Here is a 25634-nt window from a genome sequence, read left to right as displayed (position 1 = left end):
AGAAAGAGAAGAAAACCACAGGCCATATGGATAGACTCAATCAGGGAGGTCATGGGCCTGAATGTGCAGGATCTGAACAGAGCAATGGAGGACAGGGGTCTCTGAGATGTCTCATGCACATGGTTTCTATTTGTTGGGGTCAACTTGAGGGCAGTTAACAGTAACAAATACATATTTTGAATATGGGGTGTACTGCACTTTTGCACATGCGTGAAAAGCAACTGAGATGTCTCTGAGATGACACATTGAAGTATAGCTGTTAATTTTGTACTTTCATATATGAAAGCTATAATGCGTGAAGCAGATTGTGGAGAATTCTTTCTTTGAGATGCATAATATGGTTCATATTTACAAGCATTTTTTAAAGTCACTATGGCGGGTTATAGACCGCCGCTTTGAGGCGGTCTGCCGGCGCTGCCATTTGCTCCGTAAGGGAGCCATCGCAGCCACACCGCGCGGCTCCCTTACGGAGCAAAAAAGAAGCTCCAAAATGGAGCTTCTTTCTGCGGCGCCTCTGTGACGTGTGGAACGGCCGGCGCCATATTGTATGGACAGAGTCCGTATTAGACCCAGGGGCGTCTAGAAGAGACACCCCTTTTTTAAAATGGGACGTCCTGCGGACGTCCCAAGTGCCGGTTTGTAACTGGCCTTTGTTTCTACCTGGAATTTAGTCACAATAATATTATTGCTACTTAGCATCGACTACCTTCATATGTTTAATATTACTCTTCATTAGATTTTTCTAGTACAAAGGGCTGGAAGTATCATTTGGGTGAATGAAGCTTTTGTGTTAGTTAAATCAACATAATAGTTATTTCCAACATGGATAGATTTTAGAAGGGAAAATAAGTGTGTTAAAACACATTCTTTCCTGTGCAGGTGAACTGATGCTGCAGTCTGTGTTCAGAGATGTCTGCTAAGTTGCACAGTACTGGTCCTTGCATAGCACTCATGTTGATAGGAAGCCGAAAATAGTATGCTTTTTCATAATAGAAAAAAATGGATGTATAAAATGCAACCCTACTCTGCATTTTTGTAGGAACAGTTTTATCTAAGCATTTAATGTTAACTTCAGGAATTTGAATTTTTGCCTTACTGTGTTTGAATTGTCCAATTGTTTATACTCACTGTATTGTTTTCCATCATCTCAATTTTTTTCTCAGGATGCATGGGCAAACAATCTTTTTAGCCTTAAGAGGGTGCATTCTGTGGTGGGTTGGAAACCATGCATTTGTGTGTGAGAGGTTAAAGTTCTCCTTTCTAACAATCCTGATTCAAATTTTTATTTCCTTACAGTTCTCAGTAGTAGGGAAGCAACGATCTTGACTGTATGGTAATCACAGAGTGAGTTGGGATTAAAGTCCTCTTCCCTGTACTTCAGCAATCCCAATTAAGATAGTTTTCTTGGCACTGCTAATTGCAGCAGTAAAACACTGGTCTTTCCCCTATCATTTCTTAACTGATCCACTGGGCTGTGTGGGAAATGGCTAGGGTTCCTTGGGATTCTGGCAAGATACATGGAGTGTGGCTACAGCTTGACCATATATATCCTGGAGGACTGGGGGCTCTTCAGAGCTTACTTCTGCTGTGTACTCCTTCATTATTTGTTTTATTCTCTCAATGCACCCTACCCCACTCTCTCACATTGCCAGTTCTTTCTCTTTTATGGTTTGTACAAGAACATTTTTATACAGTTTATTGTGTTTCAGATGTTTGAATATCTAGGTTGAATGAGGAAAACACAGGCTTTTTCCATACCTATTTTATGAATAAAACAAACTTTAAAACAGGCTTGGGAACCATGCAGTCCCAAAAGTATTAGACTGCTGTTTTCAAAAGTATTTAGCTGTCTCATCCATTGTTGAAGAATGCTGAAAGTTGCAGTGCAGCTGCACCTGGAGAGTGCCCTAGAATTCCCACTCATGCCTTAAAGTGTCTCAGGGGCTGTGCAGACCACCCCTTGGGGGGGTGGCCTGCAGCCACCTCTGTCTTCGCCACATTGGGGCCACAGCAACTGCATGCCACGGGCCCGATCTGGCCTTTCTGCAGTGCAGAAAGGAGCTGCAAAAAGCATGTCCTTTTTGCACCCTGGAAAGGGCACCGTAGCCGCTGGCACCACGGCTTTATCGCGCTCCTTTGGCTCTGTGTTATGTGGCTGCAGCGCCAGAGGGGCGTTGTGACAGTGTGTGCCGCGATATGCCATGTGGCATCATGCTACCATGGGGGTGGAGTTGGGGTATGCGTCATGTGGACACCACACCTGAGTCCTCCCCCAGGCCGGCCTTATTGGCCAGTCTGCACAGCTTCTCAGTCTTCTGTCACTGGGAGTGCTGAGTTTGGGATTTCCCAGTACTACACATTTCCACTTTTCTTTGTGTCTCCTTTCACTGAAAGCATTCAGTGTTATTATTCCTTTGGGGGTTATGGGGAAAATAGCCATGATCATAGACTATAAATCTTGGTATGAAGAGCTTGAAAATACAGGTTTCCCCCCTAGAATCAGTTGCTTGTGCTGAAGCCATGTGATGGAAGTAACAATGGTGTGCATGCCCATGGAGCGTGCTGTGCTGCATGCACAAGCATATGCAGTATTTCCCTTACACGGGAGGGTCTGGAAGGGATCCCCGCATTAAAGGAAGGGCGCGCTGTATTGTCAGAAAACACTTTGTTTTTTATTAGCAGAATTATTATTATTTATAGAGTGCCATCACTGTACAAAAAAAGAACAATAAAAAAACTAAAGACACCAAACAGAAGGAAAGGGGATGGCAGTGGGGGAGGGGATCAAGTCCATCAGAAACTGCCTCTTCTCTACCTCTGAGGCCAGGGCGATGGCAATTGGAACGGAGGGAGGGCCCTTTATCTCTCTTTGGATTTGGCATGATGGAGCTGTTCTTCACATCTGAAATTTTGGCTCAGATCTTCCATTCTTTAGATTTAGCAATCACTTTATAAAGCAAAAACCTCTTGTCACCCATATGCTTTTATAAAAGCCTGAAGACTGTTCTAGTGGGGGACTTACAGTGGCACTGAATGATGTTTTGTTTGGTTCTCTGTAAAAGAAATGCTCTTTTTTTACTAGAGGAGAATCCCAACATACAGCGCACCTGCGTCATACACGGGCGCGCCTTACACAGCTTGGGCATACGCGCTCAAGCCGCGGGGCGTGTGTGGGCCGGCGCGTCCCATTGAATTGAATGGGCGCGTGCACCCGTTGCGCCCGGCGCGCCGCCGTACACAAGCCCCATTATTTACAATGGGGCTTGAGCATAGGCGGAATTCGCCTTACGTGGAGGGATCTGGAACGGATCCCCGCGTAAGGCGAGGGCCCACTGTACTCTATTTTACTAACCAACCAAAGGTTTTTCACTCACCTCCTATTCTGGTTACATTCAGGATACAGAAGGTTTACGGTAGTTTCTGATATGTATTTATTCATTAACAGCAACAACCTCATGATAACTCAGAAGTATCCTCAGATGTATTCCTACAAGAATTTCATGTACAGCACTATATTGCTTCATTAGTGTGCTGTTCAAGGTGTATCACTTAGTCAAAGTAGGTTTCCTCAGGGGCCTTTATTTAAAGGTACTCTTAAGTACTCCTCAAAGGCAGAGTGTATAATACATGGTTATGAGCTGCCACTGAAGCTGATAGGCCATTAAGGTACTGTATAAAGTGCAACTGGTGAGGTCACTGATGCCTCTTTGGTCTCATGTAATATTTGTCTTTATCTTTAACGAGAGATAACCAATCAGTTTGACACTGAAGGAGTTTGTATTTGTGTTGGCTTAATCTGTGTTTAGTCTGCAAAAGTTGCTTATCTTATACCTCCATTCAGAAGGCCTTGGTATGCAGTCAGAGAAATTCTTTCTAAATGAGTATAATTATTTGTGTTTGGTTTTAGGAGAATAATTTTGAGTTAGACCATTTATGCCAGAATTAAATTTGTTTAATCTATTTCAAAGGAATTTGTTAAGTAGCACTTTGTGCCAGATTCTTATTCTGCTAAATATATAATCATTTGCACTTTTGCTGGTGGTGTAATAAGTAATAAATTTGAAAGATATAAGGGTTTAGACAGAACCTGCAGTGTGGAATGTATAGTATATACTGGGATTATATTCTTTAGTGTTTGTTGTTGTCGTTATAATGTGTCTTCAAGTCATTTCTGACTTGTGGTGACCCTGTTCACAGTCGGTTTGCTTTTGCCTTCCTCTCAGGCTGAGACTTGCCCAGTATGATATGCCTAAGGTCACCCAGTGGGTTTTCATGACTAATTGGGATTTGAATGGTGGTCTCCAGAGTTTTGTAGTCCAATGTTCAAAACTACTACACCGTGATGGCTTTCTTTAGTGTTTGTTATTGAACTGTATTTATATACTACTCAACTGAAAAACTGATAAAGCCATTTGATTATAGCCATTTGCAGTCAATGAAACAGAATAACCAGCATTAGAGTTAAAATAACAAGGTATTAAAATAGATATGGAGTAGGAAATTTTGTGTGGAAAATTATCTGATGCTATAATTTCCATGCTGTATATATAAGTGCTTATCTGTAGTTGTCTGCTACAATTGGATGCTAAAATCTGTGGATGTTCAAGACCCATTAAATACAGTGGTGTAGTGAAATCCCTTACATAAAATGGCAAAATCCAGGTTTTGTTTTTTGGGAATTATATCTTTTTGGAATATTTTCAAGCCGTGAATGGTTGAATCTGTGGATAAAGTGTCCATGGATATGGAAGGTTGACTATGGGCCTGAACAGACAGGCCAAAATAAAGCTGCTTTGGGTCACTGGAGGTATGCTGTTTAACTGACACACACGCATCTTAAGAGGCCAGAAGCTGTGCCAAAGCTGCACTCCAGTCCTTAGGACTGGAGCATGGCTTTGGTGCAGCTTCCAGACTTTTAGGATGTATGCATCATTTAAACAGCATACCCCCAAAGTAACCCGAAGTACCGTATTTTCCGGCGTATAAGACAACCCCCAACTTTTCCAGTTAAAATATAGAGTTTGGGATATACTCGCCGTATAAGACCACCCCTCTTCCAATGCACACCATATAAAAAATTTAAAAACATCACTGCATTTACCCCAACTCGTTCTCCAATCTTGGCTTGCTTGCTTGCTTGCCTATCTATCTATCTATCTATCTATCTATCTATCTATCTATCTATCTATCTATCTATCTTATTTTTTTTATTTACCGGTTATTTATGCTTCAACCACTAGGAGGGGCTAGCTGCTATGTAAGCCAGCTCCCCAGGCCTTTGCTGAGGCCTGCAAAGCCTGCCTTGCATGCAGGCAGTGCCTTGGCCTACTATAGGCCAAGTTAGGGGGCCTGATGCCCACAAATGCCGGCTTCCAAAGGGCTCTGGAGGCCTTTGGAAGCCGGCATCCAGGGAGGCACCCTCTGCCAGCTTCCAAAGGGCTCTGGAGGGCTTTGGAAGCTGGCAGGACAACCAGGTAAGTGCGCTGGGTTCCTGGGGCTCTCTTGTTACCGGCGTACAAGACAGCCCCCAACTTTTGACCCCATTTTAGAGGGTCAAAAAGTCGTCTTGTACACTGGAAAATACGGTAGCTTTATTTTGGCCTGTCTGTTCAGGCCCTTAATTCAAAATTCCCAGTGCTCAGAGCAATAACATTAACAAATAAATGTACTACTAAGCTTGTTTCTATTTCACAACATCTCCTGCTTCTGAGTCTTAAGACCTAGTAGTCAAGACAAAATGTGATACGTTGGCTCTGCCCACAGACTTATGTACATCCATTAGTTGGGAAAATCATGGCCTGTGAGTTGTATGTAGCCCATGGGTCCTATTTTTGTGGCCCCCCCCCATGCTCTTCAACCCCAACTTTAAAAAAAACTTGGATGAGTTGGAAGCATTTTTGCTTCAAAACATGCAGAATCTCCCCCACTAAACTGTGTGAAAACACATGAAAATACCCCACTTGACCCCTGTAAGCACCCTAGCACCCCATAATTCCACCAAACACTTGTTTTCCTCTGAAGTCCGTCTGAAAGTGGTAATAGGAATTAACACTATGTCACTTCCTCGTGCCATTTTGAGAGGGACTGCAGAGGAAAATTAAAGTATTTGGGCTTTGGGGGATGAAGCCCACAGGGAGGTCAGGAGTGGGGTGGGAATTGGTCCTCCTGACGTCCATTCAATTGCCCAGTGCTGATTTATTGAAGTAAAATGTTGTATCTATTCCAGTTTCCTTATTTGACTTGCAAAATATTCATTCATTAATAGTAATTCATGAAATAATTTCTCAAAATTTATATTTTAAATGTTTAATGTCAATCACTGGTAGTGACATCCCTCAGTGACTATCAGTGATCTCCCAAGGAGCTAGTAGAGAAATATTTCATTTAATAATTAGAACGCCAAACTAATTCTTTGACCATACTGAAAACCAGAATGTATGGTTTGAAGAATTTGTTTAGTCCAAGTATGTTTGGACTATTGGTATAATCTGTAGCTTATGACACTCATGCCCTCTTAGACATGCAAAGCCATTTTTGAGAGCACACAGAGATACATGAAGGCGGGGGAAGAGTAGGAACAGGTATGCGCTTGTTCCTCCTCTTCCTCCTGCCCCCTGGGCCTTCAGCTGTCTCTGGGGAAGTCCTGCCCCCCCAGAGATATCCCCCCCCCCAGCACTGGGTAATACCAGTGCTGGAATGCCTTTGAGTTTGGTCACTTGCATTCAGTCTCTAAAAAGTTTGCCATCTGTAAGCTTGCTCAGAAATTACTGATTACACACACTGAGGGATGCACAACTTAAATAGTTTTGAGAGGGTTTTATTGTTTGTTTGTTTTTGTTCTTTTAAATGCTAGTACTATACAGCTGGCTTCAGCTCCTTGGCACCCCAAATTAAACTGGCAGCATGTTGGCTAGGAAGGAGGCTTTCACTATGGGAGCATTCCAGGTTTATGCTGGGTGCCAAGGAAAATAAGTAGGGAAGTAAGTGTGAGGGATTGCCAGAAATTACTGCCAAGGATGCACAGGTTACCAGAGTATGTTTGTTTGTTGAATGTGTATTCCTGTGCTGGAATGAGTCCAGAGTCATAGAAATATTAGAATTTTTACCCCGATAGTTTCTAAACCTCTTAGCAGGTCACATGTAAAAACATTTCAAACATCTGACATGGCTATAAAATTGTAATGGGATCATTGTGGTGTAGTGGATAAAGTATAGGCTTTGCTGGGGTGATCAAGGTTCAAATCTTCATTCAGCTAATAAGACATAAGGTGATGTTGAGTCAGTCCCATTCCTAGCCTAATCTACCTCAGAGGATGGACCTGTGTTGTGGGAAGAGAATATATTTGTCATCCTGAGCATTTAAGAAGTAAGAGAATATAGAAAAATGACATGGAATTTCATAAATGAACATTAAGGGGACTATGTTTTACTAGTGTCTTGATTCTTTCATCTTCTTTAGGGTCAAATCCAGCTGTTAGTTGACATGGAATAGAATGGAGCCTGAGCAAAGTTTGTTTCCCTATGTTCCTTTCCAGAACTTCTTTTCAGCCAGGTGTGTGTGTGTGTGCATGCACACACACACACATGCAGACACATTTGGCTTAGTTCATTAGCACTGGAAAAGAAATGTGCGTCCATTAGACTTACAAATTCTACACTTGGCTCCCTTACTTCCTCCAGTTACTACATGGAAACCTCAAACTATGTTACAAAACAATAATTGATTTTACACTCATTGAAATCAAGTCTGGCTTCTAGAATGAAGAAGTGTTAGTCTAGTAATCTTTTGATTCATGTCGGAGCATCTAGGATACTTGCATGCTTTGTCCATGATATTTTCCTCACTTTCATTCTAACAGTATATAAAAATATTTTCAAACATTTTGTTAGATTAGCAACAATCCTGAAAGTAATCTAATGCAGTTCCAAAACCCTATGCTATACTCTCCATGCATTAGGCCTGTAATTTCCTCATAACTGGTTTGGGATTGTCTGTATAAGGCACTTTGAATTAAGTACCAAGAAATGGCCATCCAACCTTTTTTAAAGACCTCCAAAGAAGGAGACTCCACCGCATTCTGAGGCAAAGTATTCCACTGTCAAGCACCTCTTACTGTCAGGAAGTTCTTCCTAATGTTTAGGTGCAATCTCTTTCTTTGTCAGTTACTGGTGGGTTGGAAGCCTGGCCCCCCACTGCTCTTACCTTCTACAGCCTGGCATGAGGAGAAGGTGACATCAACAACCATAGCTCTTCGCCCTCCACCTGGTCCTGGTGCTTGAGGGGAACATACTACACCCCAACCTGTGAGTCTTCCCTTTCACTCCCTTCCCCTCCATGGGGCAGTAGATGAGCAGGGAAATATTTTGATGGCTAACGCAAAAATATACAATTTGCTATCATTCAGTTTCCATATTCACACAAAGTCCTGCTGTATATCCTCATACAGGTATGGATGTTATACTGTATTATGTAAGGGAATGTTGTGGGTAGAATTCCTCCATCTCTGTCTTGATCCTTTTTGTGATGCCTAGTTTTCACCGTGATGGGGTGATGACATGAATTGCTGTCTCTCCAGTTTGACAACCAAACTCTCAACAATCTTTTGAAAGAGAATGGGGCAACAGAAATTTGGGGGGGAATTCAAAACCATATGGACTATGCTTTGAATAAGGCTGCAAGGAAGCCAGCTGACTCTTGATGCAGTTGGCTTGTGGAAGCATCTGGCTCTGTCAAATCCACATTCAATACAATCTAACACAGTAGCAACTCTTTTTAATAATCTTAAACACAAATTTTTAGAGGCAATATATTTTGGATTATGAAATGATGAAGAAAAATAACAGTGAGTGGTGGCTTTAGTTTATTACCTTTTCTTGATAACCAGTATCATGATATATAAATGAGTTGCTTAGTAGTAGTTTCATGTTTTCCTTTTAATTTTCAACCAATGCTGAATGGTTAATATGCAGTACAAGTTATACATGACTAGTGTTAGATGTAATGTTGATGGCATGTTCCTTAAAATAAAAGGCACAACTGAGTACTTTTTTTTTTTTTTTTAGTATCAGTTTAAGAAACACCAATGAAGTCTTTTTAATGCATTGCCTATGACCTTTCCTTGTCACGGACCAATGCTTGTATATGTTACCTTAACACAAGGACGGAATTTTATGACCCTCCAGATGTTTTTGTACTGCATCACTCAGATCATAATCCAGCATAACCAGTGATAAAGAATGCAGGAGATTGCAGTTCAGTGCTTCTGGAGAGCCACACAGTTCACAGTTGTGACATAATAGAATCTTGTTTACAATCTTTCCACAAAGGGAAAAGCAACAAATGGAATCAGACCTGTACTTTACCCTGATGATGAATATATGTTGGAAGAGGAAGAGAAGGTTGAAAAGGGAAGTGGGAGATACACAGAACTGAATTTTACTAAATTTGAAAAGTATGCTTGGGGTACTCCGACTTAAATTATAAGCTACACAGGTGGCATGGTAAAGCGATTTGAGTATTGGACTACAACACTCAGAGACCTGAGTTTGAATCCCCGCTAAGCCATGGAAGAACTGGGTAACCTTTGGCAAGTCACAGAGGAAGGCATTGGTAAACCCCTTCAGAACAATTTTTACAACAAAACCCCTGTGATAGGTTCACCATAAATTAGAAATGGTTTGAAGGCACATAACAGCAACACACAGGACCTATATGTGTAGGAATACAGTGAACTGAGAGAGGAACTGTGGCTGTGTTGAAGTCTGTCAGGATTCTATCATGGACAAAGCACTTGTGTATTTCTTACGATAAAATAGACAGCTAAGGTCTAAAAACAAAGAACCTTTGGGATTCTCAGTTATCCCCTTACTGTTAAGCATTGTACTGAATGACTAATATTGAGGAGATGATGAAATAGACAGCAAGAGAACTAGCAGGACAAGCAATACAACTTTTAATTTGCTTGAGGGCTGAAAGAAACATGAATTTGCAAGAAGTCAAGTATATGTGTCTACTGTATCATTGTAAAACATGCTATAATAACATTTCAAGTCTTTATTAAATGGCCAGTTGTTGATAACAGTGAACGCCAGGAATTTCTTTAACCTACAGTGTTTCCAGTGAGGTAATGTGGAACTTTTACTTGATTTCCAATTCATTATTTACACGTTCATTTCCTCTGTTGTGATAATCTCAACATAAAATAATTTTTGTTCCCTCTCTAGCAGACTTATTTAATGGTGATATTTTCACAATACAGGAAATGATCTTGTAAATATTGTGTTGGAACACCATGAACATTTAAATTTTAAATATTTTAATATATATGAGTAACAGTAAATTGAATAATAAATGGATTATAATATATTTAATTTCAGAATTGTTTCTTGATCACAGATTATTTCCTTATTGTTTTAGTAGTTTCAAAGTTTTTACATTGGCAGCCAGAGTTGAGTAATAGTACTTGAATGCAGATATAAGGGAATCGGTAGCGTATTTAAAACTTGCAAAACAGAATTTTTTTACGTAAGTTCTTGTGGATTCCATCAGGTGCATGGAGTTAAGTCTTTGCAGATTCCCTTTTATATGTTTATGCTGAAACAGACTAACAGTGCCCATTTTGTGTGAGACTCCAGGTGCATGTCTGGAAGATCAGACACTTGTATCACTGTCTGATCACCATAGCCACTTCAGCCTCTCACAAGATGTTTGACTGCTTCTAGGTTAAATACTAGTAAGAATTACAGCAAGCACATGATCGTATATTTGCAGACATTCATTGCAGACAGTGGACGACTGTATCACTGGCTTTATTGGAATCTTTTTTTAAAGTGAACTCTGATAAGACCTTGTCATTGGAGAAACTTTTATCCAGTCAGGTGTCTCCTTGTTGACTGGAACTTTTTTATAGCATTCAAAATGATTGCAACTTCTTGACAAAGTCAGGAATAGTTACATTGCCTAAAAGAAATTATCTACAGTTTCACCTGAGAAGTAGGAAAGAAGTTGGATAGTATAGGCTGTAAGGCAAATGTTGTATCTGCTTTTTCTTTGAAAATTGTCATTATCAAAGTTTCCTTGAACACTCCCAGTTTTTCTTGTAGGTCAGAATTTAATGCAATAGTTCAATAGCAAACACTTGAGAGGGCAGTCTTCTGATTCATATATTATGGTTTTGAGAGGAACACGCCTTTACATAATGCATCTGGACATCTTCAAGTTATCTAGGGCCTTATTGCCATTTATACAGGGACCCATGGTTCTGGTAGTCAAAGACAGCAATGCCATAGTTATGTGGTACCTGAACAAGAAGGGTGAAACTTGGTGTGTAATACAGTCCACCCTCCCTATTGGTGGACTTGCCATCCACAAATTTAACCGTATGCAGATGGCAAGCCTCTGTTTTATAAAGGTGCCACGCCACCATTAATTTTGATGGGGCTTGAGCATATGCGGATTTTTCTATTTGCGGAAGAGGAGGTGGAAGGAATCCCTTGCACATACACTCCACAAAAGAACACATCCCAGAACAAAATATATTCTGTAAAGAGAGGAGCACATTGCTCTTAGAAGCCTATAAATCCTCTTTGCAACTGAAGGGTAATTTTAGCTGGAAATGTGATCAGAAAGTGACAAAAAGTCACATCCAGGGAGGGAGAGGTGAAAAGTATTTAGTAGCGAGGCTGTTTGAAGTTTTGGTACATTGTTTTGAACTGTAAGAAGATGAGAGCAGGCTGGTTTTCCTTTACATGACTGGGTTAGAGGAGTGGGGAGAAGGAGAAAGCATGCTGATAACCATTATGGGTAAGCAAACTATTTTTGTTTCAGTCAGCTTTTCATACAAAGCCAAATCCTGTATTTTCCTTTACCATATAAGCTTGTGTATTATTTCTTCAGACTTCCAGTGTTTAGTTACTGTAGTCTTCTAGGGACAATCATAGAGAAACAATCTTTTTTATGTTTAATATCTTTACTTTTTACCACAAAAGTGGCAATATCAAAAGTCCATTGTCGTATACAGTTAGCCCTCCACATTCGTGGGTTTGACTATTTGTGGATTTGTTGCTCCTGCTTAGCCAGCTTGACGTCTCCCCTTCCTCCTCCTCCTCTCAATTTCGTATTCTTCCAAAATAGCTTCAGTCAGAGTTTAAACCACTTTCTAAACCATAGATCTTCTCATCTCCTGTTTTTCCCTGTTCACCACCTTCCAACCTCTTGTCCTTCCAAAAGAGCCAGCCAGGAGGTTGACAGACAGGGGTTTAAAACCTGGCTGGCTTGTCTGTAGCATGCTTATTTCAGGACCTAGAGATATTCATGGGTTTTCCACTTTTAATACCTTCTCCTGTATAGACACGGACATAATTTTAAATGCAACTCCTGACCATATGTTTTCCCAGTGTTTTTTCAGTCATCTGAGTGTTTAATTCCGCTTCCTATGCTAGTCTAGCTCCCCTACCCTGATTCTTACCCTAGTCTTCTGTTGCAAGAATCCTTGGGAAGATATGTATTAGTTGTCTTTTAGTAATTGTTGGTTACTCTTGAGGGCAATGTCCATATAAGTATGAATGGCAACATTTTCCCAGTGATCATTATGTTTGTTTATTGGAAGTGTGACACTAGCTAACCATCAGTGAGATGACAGAGACTAGGTGGCTTGGAACTAAGGAATAGAGGAAAAAATTATATGAGTCAATTGATACTGTCTTTTCTGTAGCCAAGCAGTAGAGGTAAAACAGGATTTTGAGTAACAGTTGCCCAATTTTGTAGTTAGTACTGAAATAGAATCATAGAACCATAGAGTTGGAAGAGACCGCAAGGGCCATCCAGTCCAACCCCCTGCCATGCAGGAAATCCAGATCAAAGCATCCCCGACAGATGGCCATCCAGCCTCCGCTTGAAGACCTCCAAGGAGGGAGACTCCACTACACTCCTAGGAAGTGCATTCCACTGTAGAACAGCTCTTACTGTCAGGAAATTCCTCCTAATGTTGAGGTGGAATCTCTTTTCCTGCAGCTTGCATCCATTGCTCCGGGTCCTAGTCTCTGGAGCAGCAGAAAACAAGCTTGCTCCCTCCTCAATATGACATCCCTTCAAATATTTAAACAGGGCTATCATATCACCTCTTAACCTTCTTTTCTCCAGGCTAAACATCCCCAGCTCCCTAAGGCGTTCCTCATAGGGCATGGTTTCCAGACCTTTCACCATTTTAGTCGCCCTCCTTTGGACACGCTCCAGTTTCTCAATGTCCTTTTTGAATTGTGGCGCCCAGAACTGGACACAATATTCCAGGTGGGGCCTGACCAGAGCAGAATACAGTGGCACTATTACTTCCCTTGATCTAGACACTATACTTCTATTGATGCAGCCTAAAATCGCATTGGCCTTGTTAGCTGCCGCATCGCACTGTTGACTCATGTTCAACTTGTGGTCTACTTGGACTCCTAGATCCCTTTCACATGTTGTCTCCTTAAGCCAGGTGTCCCCCATCCTATATCTGTGCATTTCATTTTTTCGCCCTAAGTGCAGTACCTTACATTTCTCCCTGTTGAAGTTCATTCTGTTAGCTGTGGCCCAGCTTTCTAGTCCATTCAGGTCATTTTGAATTTTGATCCTGTCCTCTGGGGTATTAGCTATTCCTCCTAATTTGTTGTCATCTGCAAATTTGATAAGTATTCCCCCAATTTTTTCCTCCCAAGTCATTGATAAAGATGTTGAACAGTACTAGCCCCAGGACAGAGCCCTCTGGGACTCCACTGATCACTTCTCTCCAGGATGAAAAGGAGCCATTGTTGAGCACCCTTTGGGTTCGTCCGGTCAACCAATTACAAATCCACTTAACAGTTGCCTTGTCTAGCCCACATTTTACAAGCTTGTTTGCAAGAATATCATGGGGAACTTTGTCAAAGGCCTTACTGAAATCAAGATATACTATATCCACAGCATTCCCTTCATCTACCAAGCTGGTAATTTTATCAAAGAAAGAGATTAGATTTGTCTGGCATGACTTGTTTCTCTGAAACCCATGTTGACTTTTTGTGATTATGGCATTGCCTTCTAGATGTTCACAGATTCTCTGTTTAATGATCTGCTCTAGAATCTTTCCTGGTATTGATGTCAGACTAACTGGACGATAATTGTTGAGATCCTCTTTCTTCCCCTTTTTGAAGATGGGGACAACATTTGCCCTCCTCCAGTCTGCTGGGACTTCTCCTGTTCTCCAGGAGTTCCTAAAGATTATTGCCAATGGCTCCGATATTACATTTGCCAGTTCTTTTAATACCCTTGGATGTAGCTCATCTGGTCCTGGAGACTTAAATTCATTTAGGTTAAACAGGTATTCCTGTACTATCTCTTTACTTATTTTGTGCTGAAATTTCCCTATTCTGTCCTCTACTCCATTATCCTCAGGTTGAGCACCCTTTGCCTTTTCTGAGAAGACTGAGGCAAAGAAAGTGTTGAGTAATTCTACTTTTTCTCTGTCTTCTGTTAGCATTTTGCCATCTTCTCCACACAGTGGTCCTACTGTTTCCTTATTCTTCCTTTTGCTGCGGACATATCCCAAAAAGCCCTTTTTGTTGTTCTTAACCTCTCTAGCAAGCCTGAGTTCATTCTGCGCTTTAGCTTTTCTGACCTTATCTCTACACATGCTAGCTATTTCTTTGAATTCTTCTTTGGTGATTTCTCCATTTTTCCATTTCTTGTACATGTTCCGTTTAAAATTTAGCTGAGCTGAAAGTTCCTTTGTCATCCATCCTGGGTTCTTGCGACACCTCCCATTTTTCTTTCTCACTGGAACTGTTTTAATTTGTGCCTTCAGTATCTCTCTTTTGAGAAACTCCCATCCATCTTGAACTCGCTTCTCTTTTAGTATTCCTGACCATGGAATCGCCCCCAGTATTTCTCTAAGTTTACTGAAATCCGCTCTCCTGAAGTCTAGAATGCGTGTCTGACTATGCCTGGCTTCTCCTTTCCACTGTATAACAAACTCCAAAATATTCCTAGATTTTTTTAAAAAAAAAGTCTTAGAGTGGGTGGAGGAAATACTAGGCTAGGCTTGCATTTTTTGATGTGTTCTAGCTTTCTAGCAGCAATTTTAGGGGAAAACCAGTGAAGAATCTTTCCTAACTCTTTTGTAATTTTTTCTATTCTAGTTCTCTGGATTTATTTTTTTAAATGTGTATTGTAGCAAGTCATGGATTTCATATATCTGACCCAAGGATTATAATCTGGCAAACGAATAACACCTTTGCGAAACATACATATAACCTTCAATCACTCCCCCCCCCTTTACCCCCGAATTCCTTAAAAATAAATCCAAATTGATTTCCCCTAGTGCATATCTCTTTGGGGCAAACTTTTTTAGAAATATGAACACAGCTTCTTTGTGTATGTGGAATTCAAAATTCTTCTCTTTATAGCTTTGGATAATTTTTGTAACTGAGGGTGAATCAATACACATATGATTTACCTAGCTTCATCTTTTTACAGAGCTGCTGATTTTGATTAAAATGTCTAATTATGCTTTCCAAATTAATTTTCCTAAAATAAACTTCTACAGCTGCTATTTTTTATATTAAGAGCGGAACTTCAGTATGTTTCAGTTCTGTTTAAGGGATGTAGGTGAGTTTTCTAGTTGAGACTGGCATAATGTGTGATTAGGTTTGCCTTAACCCAGGGTCAATTAATGTTATCTAGGTTGCTTTCCCATCTCCCAGTCTTGCTTAAAGGATCAAAGTTAGCACACACTTTCCCTCACCCCACTTTGCAATTTATTAAACACAGATTCCTTTTGCTTAGTTCAACCATAATTAAAGCTTATGTTAATGATGCTTATTAAAGTTCAGTATTCAGTAGGGTTTTTAAACTACCATTGGTGTTGATTATAAGTATTAACTTGGATTGCTGACTGCATTATGTTTGCATGGACCCTTGCTGTTTCTATGGCTATAGCATAATTCAAAGTAAAATACCTTTATTTTATACAAAAAAGAACAAAATAATTATATTTATCCTAGTCATATGATAAATGTACAGTGGGCCCTCCCCTTACGTGGGGATCCGTTCCGGGTGTGCTGGAGCCCAGTTATTTCTTCCAGGGTTGCGCAAGGAGCTTTCCCGGTATGGCTTTCAGTGAATGCTGAAAGCCGCGTATGCCATGGCCATGTAAGATGCGGGTGCACTGTATGTAGACATGGTGTATTCCTGTTAGCACTCAGCTGCACTGAACAAGTGTTAGAGGGTTAGCCTTTTTTTCTTTCTTTTTTTGTTCTTTTCTTTTCTTAGTTTTGTTACACAACCATGATCCAAAAGTTATTAGTGAAACTGAATTACCATATTTTCCGGCATATAAGACAACTGGGCGTATAAGACAACCCCTGACTTTTCCAATTAAAATATAGAGTTTGGGATATTTTCGCTGTATAAGACTATCCCTCTTCCAATATACACCAAATAAAAATTAAAAAAAAAATCAGATTTGATTTCAATATGGTAATTTTAATTCAAATGCTTATGACATACAGGCACTTATCAGGAAAACCTGTTGTATACAATGCCTGCGTGGATTGGTCAGTTCTCCCTACATGCCCAGCCCTCCCTGTCTCCAAGACTATCAGAGTGGTAGCACAAACACAGCTCTTTTTTCCATGTCCCGGGCGTCTTGGAGACCTGCAACTTGTTCTGCCCTTCACTTACACCTTCCTGGTGAGGCAACCCCTCACCTCGTCATCGGGATCACGTTAAGTCACTTCTTTCCACGAATCCTGATGAGTGGATTTTCTTCTACTGTACTTGTACAGTGCCACCCTTGCTGCTTTCATACGGTCGCTGCATATGGCGAGGATGTGGCCGTGGTCGTTTTTGAGCCCCCCCTCCCCACCATCTGCAGTGACCACAGATTCTCCAGTTCAGCTCAGAGGTTTCAGCACCCGCCCTATAAGACGACACCCAGCGTATAAGACGACCCCTGACTTTTGAGAAGATTTTCCTGGGTTAAAAAGTAGTCAGAAAATACAGTACGTATGTTGACGGCAAGAATATTCTTCTTGCCTGAAATGAAGATGCATTTTTAAAAAAATACATAGCTACATTGCAGGTGGGGCCTTTTTTATTTTTATTTCTGTCAGAAAATTCTTTCCCATCTAGGATGCTTTAGTTTCAGATAATGTTCATATGTACAAGAGAGTTTATCCTCCCCCCCCCCCCCCGGTGTCTTCTAAAGTTTAGTAAAAAAGAGTTCAGCATGGAAGCCTAGAGACTTTCAGGATCTCCTCTTTGGTGTTGTTCTGTTTTTCTCCACCTCAGAACTGTTGCATAGAAGACTAAATCACATGCTTAAAAGCTGTCCTATAGAGAGCTTGTGCTTGTGGATAGCGAGAGCCAGTGTGGTGTAGTGGTTTGAATGTTCAACTGTGACTCTGGATACCGGGGTGAAATCCTCCGTCAGCCATGGATACCTTTGGGTGACCTTGGCAAGTCATGTGGTCTTAGCCTCAGAAGAACATAAAAGTAGACACCTCTCTGAACAAATGTCCAAAGCAGCTTGAAGGCACACAACAGTAGCAATGGGAAAGAGGGAGTTGTAATTGCTGAATTACAGCTGAAGTTTGGAGTTATAAGTAACAAAACAGTCAATATAATGTCATTATAAATTGTCAGCAGGAATTCAGTAAAGTGAGGCCCCATACAGACAGGCCAAAATAAAGCTGCTTTGGGTCACATTGAAGGTATGCTGTTTAAATGATGCATGTGTCCTAAGAGTCGGGAAGCCGCACCAAAACCACAATCCAGTCCTAATGACTGGAGCGCAGCTTTGGCACAGCTTCTGAACTCTTAGGACGCACGCATCATTTAAACAGCATACCTCCAAAGTGACCCAAAGCAGCTTTATTTTGCCATGTCTGTATGGAGCCTGAGTTTCTTTTTAACGGAAACGTGGTTCAGCAGCTGTACGTATTAGTCAGATCAATTAGGTAACAACTCTGTTCTCAGAAGTTTATTTGTCATGATGTTAGGTACAAAGCTCAGGAGATAAAGAATGTATTCTGCCTGGTTATGAGGTGCTCACAGGCAGTTGGCTCCTCATTGTTCAACATAGTTAATTTTCTGCATTGATCCAGCAAGGAAGCCCTTAGGTTGAAAATTTACATTTTCAGATATTATATACATACATATATACATAAGGTAAGAGAGCTAAAGCCTAAAAGGGTAGATAATGTTAGAAACTGAAGTATAAATTTTTGGAACTATAGTTCCTTCATAGACATCTGTAGTTTGATATTAATTATTTTTATTATTATTATTTTCTTACAGAACTGCACTTTGCTGTTAAGTGTCAAAAATGGAGATTAGAGAGTAATAACTGGAGGAGACTAGACAAGCATAAACTCTGTATCAAGGTAACTTCCATCCTCCATAACCACCCCATCCACCTATATGTGTGTTCTGGCATAAAAGATTTGGCTTTCAGATTTTCTTTGTCCATCTTGTTTTTGTTTGCAGTTTTAGGTAGTTAATATTGGAAATTGTTGTTTATAATCAGAACTATAATAGCTGGATGAGCATGTATTTTATTAATTTTTATGCCAAATAGCATGGGTTAGGTCCAGAGTTTCCCCTCCATGAATAGAAGAGTTTCCTCCTTTTGGCTGAGGTTCACTGCAGAGAATAATGAAGGGGGATCCCCATTACCATTCTGAAGAGTCTTCCAAATCTGCTGAGCAGCTTTTTTGGGGTGAGAGCAGCAGAAGAAATTGGAATTGGCAACTACCTACAGTGCGGACTGCTGGTTGTGGCAACATGGAATCAAACCATTTATATTGCAGTGTAAGATTCTGATATTAATTTATATTTTTCCCCATGTTCCTTGGTCATCTGACACATTTTTTTAACAACATCAATTGGAGCAAAACCTACACTAAACACTGGGAATGTCTTGTGGGATTGAAGCACCTGGAGGCATATCCAACTATTTGACACTTCTGCATACAGTCATTTAAAAGTACTTGTCCAAAATCCTGAGCTTGTGGCTTGAGTCTGTTCAGAGATTTAGTTAAAATACTTGGGGATAGTAGAATCTTCTTTCTTGGATAAAATCTTATTTGGGTTTGAGTCAAGAACAGAGATCTAAAATTTATTTACAAGATCAGAGACATGGGTATTGGGAGATAATTTCCCTAGTTTTATTTCAGTGACTTACATCCTTGTGGGTGGATTCAAACAACATAATGTGGCTTATTTTTGTAGACACTAAAGTGTTAAAATACCAAGTCAGGCGGGTTATAGACCGCCGCTGCCCTTTGCTCCATAAGGGAGCCGTCGCAGCCACACCGCGCGGCTCCCTTACGGAGCAAAAAAGAAGCTCCAAAATGGAGCTTCTTTCTGCGGCGCCTCTGTGACGTCGCAAGGCGCCAGGGGCGCATTCGCGACGTCACAGGTGCCACAACACGTTCGGACGCACAGCGTCCGATACGTAAAGATGGCGCTGGCCATGTGGAACGGCCGGCGCGTTATTGTACGGACAGAGTCCATATTAGACCCAGGGGCGTCTAGAAGAGACACTCTTTTTTAAAATGGGACGTCCTGCGGACGTCCCAAGTGCTGGTTTGTAACCGGCCTCAGTCATGGAAGACTTAAATTTTGTGGACTGATGCTAGAAACTTTTAATGTTGGTGAGTGATTTCCTTTAGGGAAAGTAATGGGACTAGTACCCACTTACGGTAATAGTCTCATTTGCTTACCCTTGATCACAAACATACACTGCAGCACTTTTCATCTTTGACTGTTGTAGCACTCCTTACTTCAGGTGGAAATGTGGTTGGAGATACTGGGATACCTACATGCAGCATAGCACCTCAGGGCTTTGTGAGTGTGCCATTTATGGAGACCAGGGTGCAATTCCCTGCTCACCCATGAAACTCACTGAGTGATCATGGGTAAGTCACATGTTCTTCGCCTCAGGGGAAGGCAGTGGCAAACCTCTCTGAACAAATTTTGGCGAGAAAACCACATGATAGGTCTCCATAAATCAGAAATGACTGGAAGGCACACAACAATAACAACAATCATGTAGGTATAGATGTATAGATATCATGTTCAGATCTATGTAGCAGCCACTTGGTTGTATATATTTGCCTGTAATGTGTATACATTTAGAAGGAGGTACTGCCAGGGCAGTTTCTAGTTAAATTATCTATTAATTTGTGGTCATAGATCTCTAGCCAGTATACATCATATCTGAGCAGATGATAAGGTGGTCACTCACTGTCAGCACTGTCACAAATAATGTGAATTCACTACGATTGTGGTGGAGATACTGGAGATAGCAATGCTGGGGTGATGTCCCTTAACTTATCAGTACTAACCTGTTAATTGTGCACAACCCTGCTCAATGTACAAATGTTACTGGTGGGTTTTGCGTAATTAACATGGTGGTAGCTATCATGAATTGAGCATTAATATAGAAGTGGCTAACCATGCACCTGTACTCATTGGTGTTGCCTTTATTCTTATTACCCTGGTACTGCCAAAAGATTCCCATGCAGGCCTGATTTCTCCCTGGCAGCTAAAGCAAGCACAAAGCCTGCCTGCCACCTACTAAGTGTAAGATTGGCTCGTCAGGAAACCCAGGTGAGATTGCTTTGAGTCTGCAGAACCTAGAACCAGGCTCATCTGACCCATAGTATAATATCTGTTTTTATAATAATAATAATAATAAGAAGAAGAAGAAGTTTATTTGTATTTTCCCACTTCTCCCAACGAATTGAAGCGGGATTACAACCAAAAATCTCCATATAGGCAATCATGTGTAAAATACATATCATAAAAACTGCACAAAGTATAAAAATTTCAATTACAGTAATCGCAGGGCAGCGGGCAGTTATGCTGTTATGACCGTAAGTGGGGTTTCCTAAAGTTCTTTATAAAAGGTCAGGAGGGTATGCCTGCCGGAAGAGATCCGTCTTCATTGCCTTCTTAAAGGCATCTAAGGTCGTGATGAGATGGATCTCCTCCGGCAGATTGTTCCATAACCTGGGGGCCATAGCTGTATATGCTCTTTTGGAAGTAACGGTTAGTCTGACCTTTGGGTGGTCTAACAGATTCTTCCCTGTTGTCCTGAGGGTACGGGGCGGATTGTGTAGGGAGAGGCGTTCCCTCAAGTAACTCGGACCCAACACTATTTAATGTGTTTTATCTTTTGTTTTCATTAGTGCACTATTATTGTTCCTTTGATTTTCTACTGGTATCATACAGGTTGTTTAGTGAACTATAACTGCTTGGCATGGGAACAGAACTTTTCCAAAGCCATACTTTCTTCTCAGCTTCTCATAATGCATTTCATTCTGCTAGTTTCTTCATTGTTAATTCCAAGTCATTGCTACTCCTACTGTAATAGCCATATTACTGATTTTTCTTCCAATAATTACTCTGTCTCCTGCAAACACTTTTCATTTCATCCCCTCCGCCTTTGTCTTTTTTATTCTTCCTCCCATTTGGAATGTTTTTTGTAACTTCCAAGAAGAGGATGACTCATTCCCTCATGAGCCTCTCATCACCTGGTTTGACTGTTGATTTGCCATCTAATCTGTTATGAGCATTATCTTTTATAGTAATGTGCATCTACTATATTTTTGTACAAAAATAATAGCATCCTGATTCTATAGGAAGGGAGAATGAATTATGCAAATTTTGCATTTATATATTTCATATAATTTTGGAATGCAAGTTGACAAATAATTCTGGATTTAACAAGAGGGTTGGTATAAGAAGTAGACAGGAAGTATAATGGCAGAATACGAGAAAAACAATTGAAAGCAGTGTGCTAATGAATATCTGTTGACCACCTCTTCTAAAATATTCAGGAGAAATCTGGCAAGCTGTATCTAAATCAGTTGATGGCATGATTTGATAGCCAAACACTTTGATAACCAAAATGAAAAGCCACATTATTCCTGCTAAATCTTTCAATTTTCTTTAGACCTTAAATATCCCTGTAAAAGAGTGGCAGATTCTTAAAATACAGTTGTCCCTCCGTTATTGTGAGGGACCCATTCTGGACCCCTGCAAAAACGGAAACTCACATATATTCAATCTCCATTGGTTTGGATGGCCGCCTGCTCCTGCACGTCGCCCTGCGCGCATACCGTTTTAGCCAATGGGGCTCACACCTCCATGAATGATCTAGACCATGGACTTCAATTCCACAAAAACAGAGGGGTGACTGTAATAATAATCTATCTGACTCCATAAAGATGATGATATGCATCAGTCCAGTTTGGGTTAAAGAGTATTTCTATTTTGATTTTCTGTATAAAATAAAATGTGACTCATCTACGACATCCAAATTGATTTTCTTCTACAGAATACTGCAAGGTCCAGTGGATGGGGCTGATGGTGTACATCTCTGCATGCTTAATCAAGAGCTCCATCTTTTACATACATAATAGTGTTTGGCTTGGTTTATATAAAAATAAATTAAAAACTGAGAAATGTTGTCAAATGTTGATAAAATCAAATGCGACCATTTGGAATTTAAGTATTATGAATTACATTTTGTTACCATTTGTTTTTCTTTTTTCAGGGGATATTTGTACAGTGGTGGGTAATCTGGAAAATATAAGGCAGTGGTGACTAATTTGCAGTTTCCAGGTTACATATACTACCATAAATAGTATTGGCAACTTCAGACTGGATTCTAAACCAGAATTGTTCATAATCCAAACTTGTTATTCACTTGCCACTGTGCTAGTGCCTTCTGCCTGATTGATCCCTCCTTTCCCGCGGACTTGAGGTCCACAGTTTTCAATATTTGTGGAGGGGAGACCTCCATTATTTTTAATGGGGCATGCCCCATTCAAGCCTATGGGGCGTGAATATTGGTGAGTCTCCGTTTTTGCAGAGGTCCAGAACGGATCCCCTAGGAAAACGGAGGACCAACTGTATTTCAAGAAGATCTTTGTAGTGTTAATGGAGGATTAAGCATGACAGTCCTTTCTTATACATCTTTGCAATTGTATTCTCCAAAAATATTGTAAATTCATCAGGTTTCTAAAAGCATAATCCAGAATTCTTTAATTAGATTATAATAATGTCAAACTGGATAATTTGCTTAATTGTATCAATTGTTTGTTTCATGAACAAAGGAATGGTTGTGGAAGATCTGGAACTATGGATTGTATTTCAGCCATTACACCAAACTGTAATCTGACTATAGTGAACTATAATTAGAAATAGTTGTTTGACAGTTGTGGCTATTCAATAAAGCAGTCACCACAACCACTTCATATTTCTTATCCATGGTTTATAATGGTGTTTGAATTGAATCGGGAGAATAAATTTCTGACTCTTTTGAGAGGCTAAGAAAAAGGATTCATGCAAGAATGATACAGTGAACCGGTGGCTTCTAAGAATATTTGTGCTAAGTAAGGAAAAGATTGTCTACTAAACTTGTCAGTGGGTGCAAGCATCTATCCATACAGGGATTTTTTTGTAGTATAGTACAGTCCCTCCGAATTCTCAGGGGATCCATTCTGGACTATCCCCCCCCCCCAGTAAATTTGGAAATTCGCATGTATTCAAGCATACATTATTAACTTTAATGGAGGTTGCCCCTCTGTGAATAGTCAAAACCGCAGATCTCAAGTCTGTGAAAATGGAGGGGGTCACTGTATTTTCATCACAGCTTAAATAACAGCGGTATCTAACTAAAATGGGTTGTAAGAGTTCCTGATAAACTTTGATTTTGCTTTTTGATGTTTATATTTACCGGTAATTGAAATACATGACTTAATCATGTTAATCATGTAAACAAACCTCTTTGTTTACTTATGCAAATAGACAGCATTTAAGTTTAAATCTGCCATTTTAACTTGTATTTAAGGACTTTATTTTGATTAGTAATTAAAATGAATATTCCCATACCTCTGTTGTTATTATTATTGAATTTTGTTTTGGTTGAGGACATGGCCTACATTATTATAACACAGCCATGAAACTGTCAGTCATTCTGTCAGCCTAACCTACCTCACAGGGTTGTTGTGAGGATATAGTGGGAGGAACACAATGCATTCCCCTGGAACTGATGGGAGAAAAGCTATAATGTAAGAAATAATACATAAACTTGTAAATAGTTTTACTTAAAAAGAAATAAAAATATGTTGTCCAATATTTATAGTAGTTTTTTGTTTGTTTGTTTCATATTAGTAAAAATGAACAATTACTTGGTTTTCTTCCAACACTGGCTTTATTCTTCTCTTGCTTTGGAAGCATTGCTGTCATCTCCATTTCTGACAGTTGTTCAGAATCTGCAGGAAGTAAGAGATGACACTTTCTAGCTGTTAACAGCAGTTTTCTTTAGACACCAGAGGAATAATTTGCTGGACATTTTGCATAATATTGGCCCCATACAGACAGCTGCTTCGGGTCACTTGGGAGGTATGCTGTTGAAATGACGCATGCGTCCTAAGAGTCCGGAAGCCACACCAAAGCCACGATCCAGTCCTAAGGACTGGAGCACAGCTTTGGTGCAGCTTCCGGACTCTTAGGAAGCATGCATAATTTAAAGACCATACCTCCAAAGTGACCTGAAGCAGCATTATTTTGGCAGTCTGTATGGGGTCATTGTTAAAGGTAACAGCCTCCCAAAAGCTCCAGTATAAGTGTACAATTTAGAGTGTGTGAAAGAGATTTGAATTCAGGTGTTCTGAGAGGTGAGGTTGAGTTCCTACCTTTTCTTCTCTTCCATCTCTGCTCCCAATTACACTGTGAAGGTACATATTTGGTATCCAGCAACAAATTGGAATAGCTGCTATCAAGTGTGTGTGTGTGTGCACATGTGGAAGGATTTAATAGTAATCTGTAATTTGCTGCCTGGTTTATTATATCATCCATAACAATTAAGGCGGTGGGAAAATTAAATGTGGAAAATACCCACACAACTTTCAGTTCTTATCTAGAATAATAAGGCAGCTGCTGTGTAGGCTTTTCTGAGCCCTTGAGAGGGCAATTTGAAAGATAGGTAGTTATGGTTGCTTTGTACAATGTGATGCTGTCACCTCATGATGCTGTCCTACTGGCTTCATGCTTCACGCTTTTGCTGGATGCTTGACTAAGACCCCATACAGACAGACCAACATAAAGCTGCTTCGGGTCACTTTGGAGGTAGGCTATTTAAATGGTAATAAAATAATAAATAAAACTTTTATTTATATCCCGGTTTTTGTTACCACAATCAAAGTGGCGTACAACCTTTAAAAAATACAACAATCCTAAGTCCTAAGAGTCTGGAAGCCATGCCAAAGCCATGATCCAGTCCTAAGGACTGGAATGTGGCTTTGGTGCAGCTTCTGGAATCTTGGGACGCATGCCTCATTTAAACAGCATACCTCCAAAGTGTCCCGAAGCAACTTTATTTTGGCCTGTCTGTATGGGGCCTAAGAATTGAAGGTAAAGAATGCTTGGATGCATATTGGCTTATTGAGATCCTGTTGCAATATGGCTGGTGAGAACCTTCCAGTTTGTCCACAGCAGGGATCAGACTTATGCAGCCATCCCAGTGTTGTTGGACTGCATGTCCCATTAGCCATAGCCAGCAGGGCCAATGGAAATTGCAGTCCAATAACTGCAGAGTTGCACATTT

At 40.4% G+C, this 25634-nt stretch overlaps 1 protein-coding gene across 4 annotated transcripts in view; it reads left to right on the top strand.

The window, feature by feature from the left end:
• Positions 1-25634, top strand: part of BRD4 (bromodomain containing 4) — a 117867-nt gene that overhangs the window by 3728 nt on the left and 88505 nt on the right. For 2 of the 4 annotated variants that reach the window (XM_089533495.1, XM_089533467.1), the window contains exon 2: positions 18311-18396. The exons of 1 other annotated variant lie outside the window; for it this stretch is intronic. The gene's annotated coding sequence lies outside the window, so the exon portion shown is untranslated. Of the gene's footprint in view, positions 1-18310; positions 18397-18590; positions 18824-25634 lie in introns of all 4 variants that reach the window. One more of the 4 variants, XM_089533476.1, reaches the window with a different exon arrangement.

Source organism: Sceloporus occidentalis, unplaced genomic scaffold (genome assembly GCF_023333645.1).
Source record: "Sceloporus occidentalis isolate IW3139 unplaced genomic scaffold, rSceOcc1.0.p SCAF_1, whole genome shotgun sequence".
In the NCBI taxonomy this organism is placed as follows: Eukaryota; Metazoa; Chordata; class Lepidosauria; order Squamata; family Phrynosomatidae; genus Sceloporus; species Sceloporus occidentalis.
Note: the sequence above shows the minus strand (reverse complement) of the source record. Positions and strands in the feature narration are given on the sequence as shown.